The sequence below is a fragment of the Megascapheus bottae genome, chromosome 2 (genome assembly GCF_031878675.1).
Source record: "Megascapheus bottae isolate mThoBot1 chromosome 2, mThoBot2.hap1, whole genome shotgun sequence".
Taxonomy (NCBI): Eukaryota; Metazoa; Chordata; class Mammalia; order Rodentia; family Geomyidae; genus Megascapheus; species Megascapheus bottae.
The window spans coordinates 53,753,721-53,772,183 of record NC_143510.1 but is presented as its reverse complement, the minus strand read 5'-3'; the positions used below and the strand labels follow the sequence as shown (position 1 = coordinate 53,772,183).

Below are 18,463 nucleotides of genomic sequence, written 5' to 3'. Positions count from 1 at the left end.
ATGCCCTTGGCCATTATTTCTCCTTCCTCATATCTTGTATTAGCAGGAAGTACAGGGACATGTATATATGCCGATACATGCATGTCACTGTACATTCATTAGACTCATCCCCACCATCACTGTCCCTCATCTCCCTCTCTCCCATTGCTCTTCCTGCTCTTCCTCTCCCTTCCCAGTCCAAGTCAGGTCTCAACAAGTCTCTGGTTGGTTTAAAATTAAAGATGAAGCCCAGCAAGGTGGCTCACGCCTGTAATCCTAGCTACTCAGGAGGCTGAGATCTGAAGATCAAGGTTCAAAGTCAACCTGGGCACAAAAGACTCTTATCTTCAATTAACCAAAGGAAAAGTGGGGCTGAGGCCCCAGGGGTAGGGCGGTAGCCTTGAGCTGAAGAGCTCAGGGACAGTGCCCAGGCCAAGTTCAAGCACCATGACCCACACACAAAAATAAATAAATAAATAAATAAAAAGATGACTGTTAGCCTGGGTGCTGGTGGCTTATTTCTATAATCTTGGCTGCTAAGGAGGTTGAGATCTGAGGGTCCTGGTTGCAAGACAGCCCAGCCAGGAAAGTCTGTGAGACTCATCTATAATCACAGAAAAATCTCGAAGTGCCACTATGTTTCAAGTGTTAGAGTGCTAGCCTTGAGCACAAAGATGCTCAGGAGCAGTGCCCAGGCCCTGAGTTCAAGACCCAGGACTGGCAAAAAAAAAAAAAAAGGAAGAAAGAAAGGAAGGCAGATAGCTGCTTTAAAAAAAAAGCCATAAGGCCAGGAGTTTGGCCTAGTGGTTAAAGTGCTTGCCTAGCATGCATGAAGACCCGGATTCGATTCCTCGGTACCACATATAGAAAAAAAGCCGGAAGTGGTGCTGAGGCTCAAGTGGTAGCGCTCTAGCCTTGAGAAAGTCCAAGGACAGTGCTCAGGCCCTGAGCTCAAGCCCAGGACTGGCAAAAATAAAAAAAAAATAAAAAAAAAATAAAAAAAAAATAAAAAAAGCCATATTTTCAGAGAGAGGGGGCTGGTAAAAATGTGATTTTAGGGTTGGAGTTTGGCCTAGTGGTAGAGTGCTTGCCTAGCATGCACGAAGACCTGGGTTCGATTCCTTGGTACCACATACATAGAAAAGCAGGTAGTGGTGCTGTGGCTCAAGTGGTAGAGTGCTAGCTTTGAGGAAAAAGCCCAAGGACAGGGCTCAGGCCCTGAGTTCAAGCCCAGGATAGGCAAAACAAAACAAAACAAAACAAAAAAACCCACCCCAAACCAAAACCAAAAACACTCGCCCCCCAACAACCTAAAAGCATGCTTTCAATAGGATGAACCAAGTTCTTTCCAAGTCAATTTTTGCATTAGTAAAATGAACAATTATCTCTGGGTGCAGTGGCTCTCTCCTGTAATCCTAGCTACTCAGGAGGCTGAGATCTGAGGATCACGGTCCAAAGCCAGCCGGGCACAAAAGGACCTGAGATTCTTATCTCCAATCAACCTCTAGAAAATGGCAAGTGGAGCTTGGTTCAAGGGTAGGGCAGTAGCCTTGAGCTAAAGAACTCAGGGACGGACCCGGCCCAGGCTGAGTGCAAACCCCATGACCCACACACAAAAAAAGAAAAATAAAATTATCTAAGTGAACTATTCTTATTTATTGATACAGGCAATGTGTATTAGGAACTTGCTTTGGGGCGCAGGCGTTACTGTCCTGTGAAAGGTAACATTACAGCTACCGTTATTGGGATCTTGTTTACATCCAGAGTGGTTCTGAGCCTTGACTTTAAGGAGGGCTGAGAATCCCTGCTGCTCAGGGTAGGGTGGCTGGCTGCCTAGGTAACGCCGGGAGAGAGCGACCAAGCCGGGGATAGCCTGTGCGCGTGCGCGTTGAAGGTGTTGCGACTAGGCGCCTGCGGGCGGCAAGAGGAGCACACAGGAAGAAGCCGGGACGCGCGGAGCTCGAGACGCGGTGACGTCTACACCTGACGTGGTGACGTAGCGCGCAGGCCGCAGCGGGGGGCGGACTCTGGGCCTTTCTTCCCCTTCTGATTTCCCCCTCCCCCTTTTCTCCCTTTCCGGGTTTGATTTCCCCCTCTTTTCTTTCCCTCTCCCCCCTCCTTCCCAAGCCCCTTTCCCCTCCCCCGCCCCGGTCCCCCCCACTGCTTCCCCGCCCTGGGTCCCGGGGAAATCCCCTCCGAGAGGAGCCCGCCCACAGAAGCGCGCCGCCGCTGGCCGTCGGGGCCGAGCCGCAGCCGAGCGGCCGTGGGCCCGGGCGGCGGGCAGAGACGGCGGGCGCCCTCCCCGTTCTGGTCCGCGTGAGGTGAGGCCACCTCCCGGCCATGGGGGCGGGCGGCCCGTGGGGAGGGGGCGTGGCGGCCGCGCGGGAGGGCGGGCAGAGGCCTCTAGGCCTGGGTGCCCCACGCTGGAGCTGCCGGTCAGGGGGCAGCGGGTCCGGGCCGGGACCCCCGGAAGGACCGCCCTGAGGCCGGAGAAGTCCCGAGTGTGCGCGGGGAGCGCAGGCGAGAAGCGGGGGCCGCGAGGCGGGAGCGGGGTGGGGGTGGGAGGGCTGCGGCCACCTGTGGCCTTGTGCGGTGGGACCTAAAAACTGTTGCGCCTTTGGCAGTGCTGGAGGGTGACTAGTTTCATGTGTTTCTTGGGTGTCGGTTTTCCTTCGAGCCTTGAACAAGTGGAACGGAGATGCTGGACATCTTTCAGATCGTGCCCTTGTCGGAGTTTGTAATGTGCTGGGATTTGAGTTGGCACAAGCTGGAGGATGTTTCTGGAGCTTAAAAAAGTTGGGCCTACTAGTAAGGTCCTACAACTCGAGCCCCTGAAAAACTCTGTTCGACATTTAAACACAAAAAAACATTTGTCACAGTTGGTATAGTAACTCCAAAGAATATTGACTCAAAATGAATTGTACTCAGCCAATGAAGACAAAGAAATGACCAAATACCTCCAGAGCTTTATTAAAACCAAAGGAAAAAAAAATGGGAAAATTTATGAACTTACCCTAGTTGAATCAACGTCTTGTGTATGTTTTCCCAAAGGACTTTAGAAGCCTCAGTCCCGTTTGAGGTTTGTAAAATAAACTTTGACTGGGGATGTAACAGGTACCACCTGAGGAATGTCATATTCCTAATATTTTATTGAACTTTTAAATGGTCAAAACGACGGTGGAATCAATGGTTTGTGGCTCTATTTTTCTATATCCTTCATTCAATCCCAGCTCATTTCCCCTTCCACATCTCTTTTGGAGTCTGGGACATCAAGACAAAAAATTTAAATGAAGGTGGCAAAGTTGTGACTTAGGTTCAAGATCATGGTATGGGGTTTGAACTCAGAGCCTGGTTCTCTCTAGTTAAGTGTTCTATCACTTGAGCCACATGCTTTGCCAATCAGTTCTATCTTTTGCAGTGGCATCTCATTATGTAGCTCATTGGCTGATCACTAGGGATGGTCCTGCCTCCATCTCCTGAGTGCTGGGATTACAGACATATACCAGTACACCCTGCTTTGATTTACTTTTTAGATATATTTTCTTCTTCCCCTTGTTGGCTGTTCCCCATAGGAACTGAAAGGACAGAATTTTTGGTGAAGGTCAGATGAACTCTGTCAGCAAAAGTTAAGTTTTAGAATTGCAGTTAAGGTTGTCTTTGCCCATTAAATTGCCTATAGAGCTTCACAATTTGGAATAAAAACTTGAAAATGATACCTTTTTTTAAAGCATACTTGGTATTTTTCAGTGAAAAGGAGTCAGGCAAGGTAGCTTCCTTTCTGCATAAAAATCCCTCTTTTGGCAGGTGTGGTGGCTCACGCCTGTAATTCTAGCTACTCAGGAGGCTGAGATCTGAGGATCAAGGTTCAAAGCCAGCCCAGGCACAAAAGGACCTGAGACTCTTACCTCCAATTAACCTCTAGAAAATGGGAAGTGGGGCTTGGCTCAAGGGTAATGTCAAGGGGTGGTTCTTGAAGCTTGAACTCTGCCTGGGGGCTGTCCCAGAGCTCTTTGGCTCAAGGCTATCTTCCTACCCCTGGGCGTGGGCATTGCCCCAGAGCTTTTTGGCTCAAGGTTACCACCACCCTACCATTGTAGAAAATAATGTCTGCCTGTCATTGCATCTATAGTGGGAAACATAAATAGGACAATTGCTGTCTAGGCTGGTCAACACAAAAAGCGAGACCCTGTATCAAAAACAATCAGCAAAAAGAGCTGAAGGAGTTGGGAGCTCATGGCTCATACTTGTAAATCAGCCCAAAGCAGAAGTATGGCTCAAGAGGTAGTATAGTAACCTTGAGTGGAAAAGGTTAAGAGCTTCTGAAGGACCTGAGTTCAAGCTTCAGTACTGGCATACACATACACCCTCAAAAGACTGGGAGGCATGACTTAAGCAGTAGAGCACCTGCCTGGCAAATATGAATTCTTGAGTTCAGACCCCAGTACTGCCCCCCCTTTCAATAGAAAAAAGTGTGGTAGTCTTTGTAAAGTCCCTTAAACCCCTTTTTATCTTTGTTCTATTTCTTGTGGCTTTTAGAATTGATCCCTTCCTCTCTTACAGTTTCAGGTTTTTTTATTGCTGGTTAATTGGAGTCTTTTAGATTTATCTGCTTGGGCTGACCTTGAACCTGAGTCTCAGATGACAGCCTCTGGAGTAGCTAGAATCTTTGGTGAGAGCCTCTGGTGCTTGGCTCCACCAGTTTTCTTTTTTCTATTTTTCTTTCTGCCTCCGGGCCTTTGCATTTTTTTTTTTTTGCCAGTCCTGGGCTTGAACTCAGGGCCTGAGCACTGTCCTTGGACTTTTTCAAGGCTAGAGCTCTACCACTTGAGCCTCAGCACACTGCTGGCTTTTTTCTATGTATGTGGTACCGAGGAGTTGAACCCGGGTCTTCTTCGTGCATGCTAGACAAGCACTCTACTACTAGGCCAAACTCCTGGCCCCGGCCTTTGCATTTGTATGTTTTCTACCTGATAAGCTATCTTGCTAGAGCTTCACCTGGCTTTATTCTTCTCATTATTGAAGTGTAAACCCAAATAATTCCTTTCTTCAGAAACCACCCTTCCCCATTCTGAAGTCAACTTCTCTTTGTGTTTCATCACATTCCTGTTTTTACTATCTTATCACTTATCACTTTATAAGAGTATCTCATTTGATTTCTTTTCTTGGACTTTACAGGTTGTTGAGATTGGCCTGAACTTGAAATCTAATTGCTTCAGCTTCCTGAGTGCTGGAATTACAGGTATGTGCTTTCTCACTTGGCTGTCCTTTGATTTCTGGCATATACCCAGAGCTTAAAAGACTATGAGAATAAGGACTTTATTTATTTATTTATTTTTTTGGTCGGTCATAGGGCTAGAACTCTGGGCCTGGATGCTGTCTGGAGCTCTGCAGCTCAAGGCTAGTACTCTACCAATTGAGCCACAGCGCCATTTCCTGTTTTCTGTGATTAATTGGAGATAAGATGTATTTTTGTGCCTGGTCTGTCTTTGAACCAAGATCCTTGGATCTCAGCCTCTTCAGTAGCTAGAATTATAGGCATGAGCCACCAACGCCGGCTTTTTTTTTTTTTAAAGCAGCTGTTATATTCCTATATTCCTAATGTCTAAAATAGTCCCTAAATATTGAATGAATGAAAGTATGAAAAATGGAGGGTGGGGTGAGTAGCCTAGTGGTAGAGTGCTCATCTAACATGTACGAAGCCCTGAGTTGGTTCCTTGAAAAAGCCAGAAATGGCACTATTGTTCAAGTGGCTGGGCACTAGCCTTGAACAAAAAGTGTCCAAGGACAGCGCCCAGGCCCTGATTTCAAGCCTCAGAACTGGAAAAAAAAAAAAAAAAAGAGAGAGAGCCTCATGGATTTTCCTGTCGGGTCTGGCTTCAAACTGTGACCCTCAGATCTCAGCTTCCTGAGTAACTAGGATTATAGGCAGGAGCCACAGATGCCTGGATAGGAATTTGTATTTTAGCAAGTTTTCCAAGTGCTCTGATGTCTCTGGTCAGTTATTTTGGATGACATTTTAGAAAACATAGCAGTACAGTGTCATCACTTTTGGTGAATTTGCTTAGCATCTCTTACTGTAAACTTGATATTTTGTTTATATTTCCAGTTCTGATCTTTCATATGAGTTCTAAGTTGATTTGTTTACTGGTAACTTGAAATCTATTTGACTATCACAAATGAATCCCAAATTAACTTTAACAAACCAAAAATAATGGGGGAGGGGAGCCCAGATTAGATAGTTGATTGGTAAGAGCACTTGCCTAGTTTATCCCCAATACTGCCAAATAAACAAAAAGACCCCAAAACAATTTTCCCATGGAAATAAGTTTTTCCTCTCAAATTCTTTTTCCAGTTATTTGTATCACCTAGTTGTATAATGTCAGAAACTTGGGTGTTAAACTTGAGACATCTGTTTCTTAGCTTCTATCATTTAATAGTCATAAATTTATGTAGAGTCTAGCTTCTTAATCTCTTTAAAAATTAGAGTTCCTTAGCTATATAAAGGGAGATTTTATTGTATTTCTATGCATGTATGCAACATGTATAGCTCCTATCGTATATATAGTAAGCCTGTCTCCCCTAAAATGTTGTGTGTACGCATGTGTATGCATATGTGCGCTTGAACTCAGGGCTTGAGTGCTGTCTCTTAGCTTTTTTTTGTCAAGGCTATTTTAATTTTTAACCCTATTAGAAATTATCTGATGCTTTGTTAACTCTGCTGTCTTATGTGTAAAATATGGTTGATGGCCTGTTTCCTTTTCAGATGGAAAAAAGTGATGTTTTTCTTTTATCCTGTTAGATACAGAAATATCTCTATTTATTTACTCAATACTGTTTTTTTTTTTTAAATCTAAGACCAGGACTCATACCTGTCACTACCAGCTGAGACATACCTCCAGCCTGTTTTTTTTTTCTTTTTTTTTTTTTTTGCCAGTTCTGGGGCTAGAACTCAAGGTATGGGCACTGTCCTTGGGATTTCCTCAAGGCTAGAGCACTGCCACTTGAGCCACAGCACCACTTCTGGCCTTTTCTGTGTATGTGGTACCAAGGAATTGAACCTAGCGCTTTATGCACGATAGGCAACCACTTTACTACTAGGCCATAGTCCTGCGCCTTTGTTGTTGTTGTTGTTGTTATTGTTTGCTTGTTTGAGATTTGTAGTTTTCCTTTTTTTTTTTTTTAATAGTACTGTGATTTGGACTCAGTGCATCAAGCTTGGGAAGCTCTACCATACCTTTAACCCTACAGTAGTATTTTCTGATAGTTATACTGATTTAAAATATAAACATTTGTGATCAAAGCTTCATTTAGTGGAGTAATGCTTCAATATTTTATCCCACTTTTATTTAGTAAATGATTCAGAAAAGGCATGAAAATATTTGTAGACTTTAGCAAATTTTTTGTTGTTGGTTGTGGGGCTTGAACTCAAAGTCTGGGTGCTGTCCTTGAGTTCTTTTACTCAAGGCTAATGCTCTACCACTTTAATTCACAGTGCCCCTCTTGGTTTTCTGGTGGTTAATTGGAGGTAAGAGTCTCATAACTTCTGCTTGGGCTGGCTTTGAACTTTGGTTCTAAGATCTTACCATCCTGAATAGCTAGCATTACAGGCGTGAGTCACCAGCGCCCAGCAACAAATGTATTTTTCAAGTAACTAGAATGTTTTTAGCTGTTCTGTGGCTACTGTCAGCAGTCATAACCTACCTCACTGAAAGATTGTGTTAAACAGTATGTACTTGCTGATTTGCAATGCTGTTAAAATTTGGAACAGTTTTATTATCAGCTAGTTCTTTATTTCTATGAATTGTTTTTCTTTGTATCTTTCCTTTTCTATTTTGAATTAATGTTACTTTCATGATTTTTTTTCCCATCTCTTTTTCATACATTGAAAAATGGCATTTTTTTTCAATTTAGTGTGTTTTTTTGCTTATTTTCATTATATGGGACTGAAATTGAGCCTTACCTGTATGTATGTAATTGGCCACATGAAACCCTTTAGAAACATGATAGCTTACTGCAGGGATAGGAAAGTTGCATATGCCTGTAAAGCCAGCATTTCAGAAGCCTGAAGCAAGTGGATCATGAAGCCAGCTTGAAATCTGTTTTGTTTTTATTTTATTTTTTAGATTGTGGGTCTTGAACTCAGGGCTTGGGTGTTGTCCCTGAGCCTCTTTGTGCTCAACTACTTGCCACAGACTCAAAAAATTTCCGTTTTTGAGTGGATAATTGGAGATAAGAGTCTCATGGAGGTGAGGGGGGTAGGGGGAGGGTAATGGGTACCAAGACATGTGAAAGGGTATCAATGTATGTGAATTAATGCACCTTCTATCTGGCAAATATCATGTAACCCTTTTATTAATTACAATAAAAATATATTAAAAAAAAGTCTCATGGGGACTTTTCTGGCCAGGCTGGCAGAATTATTTATAATTATTTATAATTCAAATCTCAGCCTCCTAAGTATCGTGAGTGGTGCCTGGCTTATATTTTGTTTTGAGACAGTGAAACCCTATCTCAAAACAAAAACAATACAAAAAGAACAATAAAATCAGATATATGACAAGACTACTTCAAAGAGTTTAGACAAATTAATCCTAACTATGCAGTCTGATGAGTAATGCACAGTGTGCTTTGAAAGCATGGTGGAAGTCTAGGAAAAAATTCTGAAACATCCAACTCTGGTTGAATCAATCTTTCTTTCTTTCTTTCTTTCTTTCTTTTTTTCCTATTTCTGGATCTGGTTGAATCTTGGACTAATAGGAGTTAGTTAAGTGGAAAAGTATGGGAAGTTTAAGTCATGGTTTGGGTTAGCTAAAAGGCATGTTGAGATTGAAGATTGAGGGATCCCTAGCACTGGCAGCTGAAGATGGGACTGATAGAAGTGGAACCCTAGAAGAAGAAGTTTGAAAAAGACCAGAAAAGGAGATAGAAAAGCAGTGAAGTGTGTATGATGAGAACTAAGAAGACTCATTCAGAGGAGGAAAGCTGTAGTAGTTATCAAGTGTGAGAAAAGGTCAAATCTGATAAGGTCTGATAAACACTTCTGGGATTTGGCACTCAAGGTCATTGGTATCTTGAGAGACAGCAGGTTCACTGGAGTGATGAAAATAGACCAACTGCACTGAATTAAGAAAAATGCAAGCAGGGGCTTGGAGTTTGGCCTAGAGGTAGAATGCTTGCCTAGTGTGCGCGAAGACCCAGGTTCGATTCCTTGATACCACATACATAGAAAAAAAAGCCATAAGTGGTGCTGAGGCTCCAGTGGTAGAGTTCTAGCCATGAGAAAAATCCAAGGACAGTGCTCAGACCCTGAGCTCAAGCCCAGGACTGGCAAAAAGAAAAAAAAAAAGAAAATAGAATGGAAGAAAGACAGCCTCTTCAACAAGTTGTGCTGGCAGAACTGGTTAAGCACCTGCAGAAAACTAAAGTTGGATCCTTCTTTGTCACCCTGCACTAGAATTAACTCTAAATGGATCAAAGACCTGGAGGTAAAAGCTGACACACTGAAAACTTTACAAGAAGGAATAGGAGATACACTAGGCCTCCTTGGCACAGGTCGAAACTTTCTTAATAAGGACCAAAAATCAAAACAAATCAGAGAAAGGCTGGATAAGTGGGACTGCATTAAACTGCGGAGCTTTTGTATGGCAAAGGACATAGCTAGTAAATTAATTAGGAAGCCTACAGAGTAGGAGAAGATCTTCACCAACCGAACAACAGACAAAGGCCTCATATCTAAAATATATCAACAACTCAAAAAATTGAATCACTCCAAAACTAATCTCCAAAGTAACAACCATCCCATTAAAAAATGGGCCAAAGACTTGAGTCTTCTCTGAAGAAGAAACAAAAATGGCCTATAGACACATGAAGAAATGCTCAACATCTCTGGTCATAAAAGAAATGCAAATCAAAACAACTCTTAAGATTTCACCTCACTCCAGTTAGAATGGCCAGGATCAGGAAAACGAATAACAGATGCTGGAGGGGATGTGGCCAGGAGGGATCACTACTACACTGTTGGTGGGAGTGCAAACTCATTCAACCACTATGGAAAGCAGTATGGCAGTGCCTCAGAAGGCTAAACATAGAACTCCCCTATGACCCAGCAATTCCACTACTTGGCATTTACCCAACCATCCAGAATCTAGGGCATACTAAATCCACTAGCACAACAATGTTCATTGCAGCACTATTTACCATAGCAAAGATACGGAACCAACCTAGATGTCCCTCAGTTGATGAGTGGATCAACAAGTTGTGGTATTTGTACACAATGGAATTCTATGCTGCTGTCAGAAAGAACGGCATCGACCCATTTGTTAGGAAATGGAAAGACTTAGAAAAAATCATATTAAGTGAAGTAAGCCAGACTCAAAGGAACTTAGGCTCAATGGTTTCCCTCATTTGTCATAATCAGTAGAAACCTTGGGCTCTACTAGCAGAGATCTGCAATAGAGCAAAACCTTGATACATAAGGCCATATAGTATGAAGCTAATTGAAAGGACCTCCAGGATATTGAAACAAAAGCCATATAACGAATGATTGTTGTCCTTAATGTACTATGTTATCTCTCATCTCCTTTGCTGTCCCTTGGGTATCTCATATTGTTACAGTATCTCACTTTGTTATCTGATATATTGAATTTATTTGTATTTGGTTATTTGAAATTTGATAGGGAAGGGGGGAAAACCAAGCCGGGGGGGGGGGCGGTACGGGGGAGGGTAAAGGATACCAAGACATGTGAAAGGGTATCAATGTATGTGAATTAATGCACCTTCTATATGGCAAATATCATGTAACCCTTTTATTAATTACAATAAAAAAATATATATAAAAATACAAAAAGACAAGCAAAACTCTCAAGATGATTACAAAGAGAATTGACAATAAATGTGGGATAAAAGGAGAATTTCTTAACATGAGAGGGTTAAGGGCAGTGACATAGAGAGTAGAAATAATGTGAGAGACGATAATGAAGTTCTTGAGCTTGTAGAGAAGGTAAAAATCTAAGGCCAGAGTAGAAAAATTGTCACCTCTTTCAAGGAAAAGGTCAAGGAAAAAAAAAAAAGCAAAACTGGTTAAGAAATGTTGGGTAGCCAGATGCTGGTGGCTCACATCTGTAATCCTAGCTACTCAGAAGGCTGAGATCTGAGGATCACAGTTCAAAGCCAGCCTGAGCCCAAAAGTCCATGAGACTCTTATTTCCAGTTAACCACCAGAAAACTGGAAGTGGTGCTGTGGCTCAAAGTGGTAGAGCACTAGCCTTGAGCTGAAGAGCTTAGGGACATTGCCCAGGCCCAGTCCCATGACCAGGGGGGAAAAGAAAGGAAAAGAAATGTTGGATATCTGAACAAAGGAATTTGAGGAAAACAACCTGCAATTATTTGGAGCTTGCAACACCACTTTTTTACTCATCCTCCCCATGTGTGTCCAATAGCAATCAGCTAGAGACTTTTAAGTTCACTTACAAAGAATGACAGGGCATTCACCATAAGGACCATTACCATTTCTTCATTGGGAGGCACAAATAGCTCTGATCAGATGGATACAGAAGATGGTGCTAATATTTGGAAATTGTTTAAATGTAGGAGGAAAGAATTGTGAATGGATGATTCTCAAGGGTTTTTTTTTGGCCAGTCCTGGGTCTTGAACTCAAGGCCTGAGCACTGTCCTTGGGCTTTCCTCAAGGCTACTGCTCTACCACTTGAGCCATAGCACCATTTCCTGCTTTTCTATGTATGTGGGTACTGAGGAATCGAACCCAGGTCTTCATGTATGCTACGCAAGCACTCTACCACTAGGCCAAACTCTTGGTCCCCCTTTTTTAAAATTAAAACTTTTTATTAAAACATATTTCAAATGTCATGTTCTACAAACAAATATTCAAGAAAAATATATGCAATCACTGGCACATAAATTTAAGAATATAATTAAAATTAAGTTGAATCTTTGTCATAGATACATAACGATCTATATAATATAATATATGTCTATAGAATATATATCCTATCATAGACCTGTATGTCTGATTGGGGTAAGGTGGTATCTTAGGGTTGTTTTTATTTGAGTTTCCTTTATGACCATGGGTGATGAGCACTTTCTCATATGTTTCTTTGCCATTTTAACCTCTTCTTTTGATAAGTCTCTCTTTAGTTCCCTTGCCTATTTAGTGGTTGGTTTATTGGATTTGGGGGGGGGGATTCATTTCTTGAGTTCCCTGTGGATACTGGATATTAAGCATTTGTCTGATGTATTATTGGTAAATATTTTTTCCCAATTGGTTAGCTGTCTTTCTACTTTGGTAGCTAGGTCTTTGTGCAGAAACTTTTTTATTTTTAGGTAGTCCCATTTGTCAAGTCTCTCTCCAATCTGTTGTGACCCTGGGACTCTGTTCAAGAAGTTTTTGACTGTGCCTATGAATTCCAGTGTCTCTCTTACTCTATCGTGTAGCAGTTTCAGAGTTTCAGGTCTGATATTGAGGTCTTTGATCCATTTTGAGTATGTTTATGTATGGCAACAGGCTGGGATCAATGTTTAGTTTTCTACATGTGGCTGTCCAGCTTTCCCAGCACCAATAATTGGAGAGGCTTTATTTATTCCACTGTATATCTCTGGCTCCTTTGTCGAATATATAAGTTGGCGATAGGTATGTGGTTTTATTCTGGACCTTCTGTTCCATTGATCTTCTGGTGTATTTTTGTGTCAATACCAAGGTGTTTTTGTTATTATGGCTGTAGAGTTTGAAGTCTAGTATTGTAGTACCACTTGCATTGCTCTTTTTACCTAGAATTGCTTTGGCTATTCTAGTTCTTTTGTTGCACTTCTGGCTTTTTTGGTAGTTAATTGGAGATAGGAGTCTCAAAACCAGCTTAAGCTGGTTCAAATCTCAGCCACCTGAATAGCTAGGATTATAGGTATGAGTCACCATAACAAGGCTTGTTTCTGTTCTTCACCAGCAACTTGCTGGTGATTTTTTGAGGAAAAAAGAAAACATAATCCAGGAAGGCTTTTTTTTTTTTTTTGATTGTTTTTTTTTTTTTTCCTGCCAGTCCTGGGGCTTTTAACTCAGGGCCTGGGGACTGTCCTTGGACACATTATGCTCAAGGTGAGTGCTCTTCTACTTGAGCCACAGTGCCACTTCTGGGTTTTCCTGTGTATGTGGTACTAAGGAATAGAACCCAGGGCTTCCTGCATGCTAGGTGAGCATTCTACCAGTAGGCTATGCTCTCAGGCCTTCTTTTTCTTTTCTGAGACAAAGTCTCTAGTTGCTTAGACTGTCTTCTAACTTGAAATCCTCCTGCCGCAGCCCTACTTCTGTGATTACAAGTGTGACACTACTGGTTTGACATATTCTTACAAATGTTGGTTCTCTGTTGTTTGTGTTAATAATGGATTTTGTTAGTGATCTTTGGATAGAATTGTTTTAATTCTTTTATTTGGTGTGTGTATATATATATACTATATATATATATATATATACTATATATATATGCATTAAACAGCATTTTGAAAAGGTTTTTATTTTTTTTGCCAGTCCTGGATCTTGAACTCAGGGCTTGGGCACTGTCCTCAACCTTTCTCAAGGATTTCAGAGCTGAGACCTTTTGCCTTTTAAGGATGTAGTTAGACAATAAAGTATTTAACTGAATTATAGGAAGAAGTGTGCTGTAGGCAGCTGTAATGACTTAGGGTAGATGAGCACGTGTTGTTTCCCCCACCCAACCTGGTGACATTTGAAGATGAAAAAAATAGAAGTTATTTCTGTCTTTGTTATCTTATGCTGTTTAAAAGTTTTTGTTATATAGGAAAGCATCTGAACCTAGGTCTTTTGTCTTATGCTTTGAGTCTGCATTATGCATTTCTCTGCATATATCATATATGATTTACATATTGGTTTATGAATACAGTCTAGGAAACGTAACATGAAATTAGGGTGTTTGTTGAAGTATTGCCTTATGGCATCAGCCCTGATGAGGTCAGATGTTTTAGAAAATCCAAAATACTATTAGCCTTAAAATTGGGATCTGGTATTACAATAGCTTGAGAATATAGTACTTTTAAATTTAAATCTGAAATGAAATTGTCAGTCCCATTCAAAAATGCTTTATACTAAATGATGAAGTCCATTATATGTACCTTTATATTCCATTGATGTGGAAACATACAAAATTACCTTTCGTGTAAGAAAAGTAATGATATGTTATTAATATGTTCTGTTCAAATCTTTACATATTATTATTCCTGTGGGGAAAAATAGACATTTTTGGAGAGGGGAAGGTGCTCATTTCCAGAAATCATAGATAGTATTTTAGCACCATTACTAACCTTTCTGTTGATTATATGGCTTATATGTTTATTCTTTCACTTTTTTTTGTAGATAACTGCTCTAGGATTACTTAAGAAATTAGCTGCCTGGCAACATAAAAGTACAGAAATTAAAATAAATTGCATGCCTTCCAACTATTTCTATTGCTTGTCTAAATTTAGAATTATGTAGAGCTTCTGTAGAATTGAACTTGGGATTTTAACATACAATATTTTGGTTTTCAGAGTAAGGAAAAGAGGGGTAGCTTCAAATCAATTCCTTCATTGTTATCCAAATTAAGACAATGCAGTAAAAAGTCAAAACTGTTCTAAGAATGTTTTTTTCCTAGTCCTGGGGCTTGAATTTAGGGTCTGAGCATTGCCCCTTCTTTTGCTCTGCTGCTTGAGCCATTGTGCCACTTCTGGCTTTTTCTGTTTATATGGTACTGAGGAATTAAACCCAGGGCTGCATGCATGCTAGGCAAGCATTCTTTTTTTTTTTTAAATTTTGTTTTAATGTATAGAGGGGTTACAGTTATATTCGCCAGATAGAAGGTCATTCTACGACTAAGCCACATTCCCAGCCCTGTTCTGAGAACTTTGAGTACTATGTTACTAAATGCTCATTACAACTTGGGCTAAGGGTAGTGAAAGAGATAATTCTCCTTTGCAGGTGATTGCTAGACATCAGTATACATCTAGCTGTGTATGAAATATGAGGATCTGTTGATGTAGTTGTATAAAATCTCAACACAAGGGCTAGGCAGGAGTTTGGCCTAGTGGTAGAGTGCTTACCCAGCATGCACAAAAACCTGGGTTTGATTCCTCAGTACTACATACATAGAAAAGCCGGAAGTGATGCTATGGCTCAAATGGTAGAACATTGGCCTTGAGGAAAGCCTAAGGACAGTGCTCAGGCCCTGAGTTCAAGCCCCGGGACTGGAAAAAAAGAAAATCTCAATACAAGAAATGATGTAGTGTAGTGGGGGCCAGAAGTTTAACCTAGTGATAGTGCTTACTTAGCATGCACTAAGACCCAGGTTAGATTCCTTGCTACCACATACATAGAAAAAAGCCAGAAATGGTACTGTGGCTCAAGTAGTAGAGTTCTAGCCTTGAAAAAGCCCAAGGACAGTGCCCAGGCCATGAGTTCAAGACCCAGGACTGGCAAAAGAAAAAAAAAATGAAATGATATAGTAGATATTTGTTTAATACTTGATTTGATAATTGGAAAAGTAGGATCTTTTGCACTATAGCAACATTTAAAAGGCAAAGAGTTTATTGTTAACTGAGAAGGAAAATTTATAAAAATAAAATTTAGGATGTGACCCTAGAATAATACAAATGGTTATATGTGAATAAACTAAGAAATTGATCTCCTTAATATTCTTGCTAAATTAAGCCCATGGGCAATTTCTTTTCCTTATACTAGAGTTTCCTTAATACAGTTTTAGTTACTTATTGCTATAGTATGCTTGAGAATCAAACACAGGACCTTGTGAATGCTAGGCAAGTTCTCTACCACTGATCTGAATCACCAGTACAGATCAGTTTTATTTGCTTGTTTTTTTGTTTTTGTTTTTGTTTTTTCCAGTCCTGGGGCTTGAACTCAGGTCCAGGGCACTGTCTTTGGACACTTTTGCTCAAGGCTAGTGCTCTGTCACTTGAGCTACTGCACCAATTCTGGCCTTTTCTGAGTATGTGGTACTACTGAGTAATCTAACCCAGGGCTTCATGCATGCTAGGCAAGCACTCTATCACTAGGCTTTGCTCCCAGCCCCAGATCAATTTTATAAGCAACATGTTCTTTGGAGAATTGAGATACCCTCAAAGGATTTGCTAAGACAATATGTTATGAAAGATTATGGGATGGTTTATGTTCTTTTTTTTATTTACTTGTGATGAGCATATATTTCTTTTATAATTGGAGGAGGGAAACAGACTTTAATTTTTTTTTTTCCAGTCCTCAGGGCATTGCCCTTGGACATTTTTTGCTCAAGGCTGGGCTATGCTGCTTCTCCTCCTACCCCCTCTGTTTTTTTCCAACCAGTCCTGGGGCTTAAACTCAGGGCCTGGGTACTGTCCCTGAACCTCTCTGTGCTCAAGGCTAGTGCTCTACCAGTTGAGCCACAGCACTACTTCTGGCTGGCTTTTTCTGTGTATGTGGTACTGAGGAATCGAACCCAGGGCTTTGTGTTTGCTAGGCAAGCACACTCTACCACTAGGCACACTCTCCCCCCGCCCTTTTTTTTTTTTTTTTTTTTTTTAAATATTGATACTGGGGCTTAAACTTAGGACCTCGGCACTGTCCTTTAGCTTTTTTTTTTTTTTTTTTTCTACCACTTCTAGCCACAGCTCCACTTCTAGCTTCTTACCAGTTAATTAGAGATAAGAGTCTTAAAAAACTTTTCTTCCCTAACTGGCTTTGAACAGAAATCCTCAGATCTCAGCCTCCTGAGTTAGGATTACAGGCACAAGCCACCAGTGCACAAGCCACCAGTACCTGGCCCTACACCTGAATAATCTTCCTCCTCTTTTTCCTCTTCTCCTCCTCTTCTTCCTCTTCTTCCTCCTCCTTCTCCTTCCTCTTTTTTTTTGTACTGCTAGGCTTTGAAGCTAGTATTTTGAACATGCTAAGCACATACTGTTACTGAGTTTCTTCCCTAATGCTGCTAGTATATTTCGATGTTCCTGGCTTGACTTAAGTGAACACACTAACAGTTTTATCTGCCATTGCTCTCATCAACATGATAAGGGCAAGTCACATTTTAGTGTTACTTGGAGAAATAACAACTTGCTATTATGAAACTAGTTTGACTTTTTAGGGCTTCTAAGGCCTCACTTTGAGAACTGATGTTCTAGATAGAGGATATATTATATGTACAGAGATACTGAACTGAGAAAAAATAGTTTTCTAGGTCAACTACAAGTAATTTGTTATGTCTGAAAATCAAGGTATAATATGAGAAAAATTAGTTAGGAACCGGATCACAAAAGCACTCTGTTGAATGTAGAATTTAATATATAGGCAATAGAGAATCATTAAAGGATTTAAAAAGAGATACATGTATGGATGGTAGGAGGTATATACAGTTGATACTATTTTTTCAAAAGATTCTTCTACAGTGAATCTGGTAATACAGAGGCCAGTAAATGATGAGGTCTTAAAGTAAGCCACAGACTTGGTCATGTAGTTATTTAGAAGTCCAGGCTGTACAGACCAGTACATGGGTTATAATAAAGCAAAACTGAGTCTAGCAACATTGGTGGGTAGGCTGTATGGGCAGGAATATAACCATCAAGCCAGTTATATGCTGTCCCTTGAAATAATGTTATGTAAGACATCTCTGGAAGTAAATTAATGAAACACTCCAGAATCTTTTTCACATAAATGACTTCCAAAAGGATAATCACTATTCTGATTATTACCATAGGTTAGTTCACTTTTGAGGGTGGCAGTAGTTATGGTGGTACTAGTATTAGGGCTTGAGCTCATGGCCTGAACACTGTCCTTGAGCTTTTTTTGCTCCAGGCTAGTGTTCTACCACAGTTCCATTTCTGGCTTTCTGGTGCTTAATTGGAGATAAGAATCTTATGGAAAACCTATGCCTGTAATCCTAGCTACTCAGGAGACTGAGATCTAAGGGTCACCATTCAAAACCAGTTGGGCAGGAAAGTCTGTGAAACTCTTATCTTCAACTAGCCACCAGAAAACTGGAAGTGGTACTATGACTAGAAGTGGTAGAGTGCTAATCTTGAGCAAAAGTTCAGACATAGTGCCTAGGTCCGTGCCTAGGTTGAAGCCCCAAGACTGACCAAAGAAAAAAAAAGAAGTCTCATGGACTTTCCTCAGATCTCAGCCTCCTAAATAGCTAGGATTATAGGCATGAGCCACCCAGCTTTTTTTGTATTTTACATTAACCGAAGTAAATGTACTATTTTTTGTTGCTGTTGTTCATATGTACTCTTTTGAGATTAGTGTCTTTGAGATTAATGAATGCTATTTCTATATAGCAATGTTTTATTTTTGATCATTGCTATGTAATATTCTACAGCGTGAATAATTTTTATGAAGTTGTTTTCAGTTTGGGATCACTATGAATAGTGTGACACGTTCATGTGAACATTGACTAAATAACTATGTACATGTTGTGATATAAATGCTTACTTCTATTGATG

At 40.8% G+C, this 18,463-nt stretch overlaps 1 protein-coding gene across 4 annotated transcripts in view; it reads left to right on the top strand.

Annotated features, from left to right (window-relative positions):
* Positions 1 to 2,014: 2,014 nt before the first annotated feature.
* R3hdm2 (R3H domain containing 2) overlaps positions 2,015 to 18,463 on the top strand; it is a 124,312-nt gene continuing 107,863 nt past the window's right edge. For 3 of the 4 annotated variants that reach the window (XM_090327518.1, XM_090327512.1, XM_090327515.1), the window contains exons 1-2: positions 2,015 to 2,300; positions 5,155 to 5,218. The gene's annotated coding sequence lies outside the window, so the exon portion shown is untranslated. Of the gene's footprint in view, positions 2,301 to 5,154; positions 5,219 to 18,463 lie in introns of those variants that run through there. The other variant, XM_090327590.1, reaches the window with a different exon arrangement.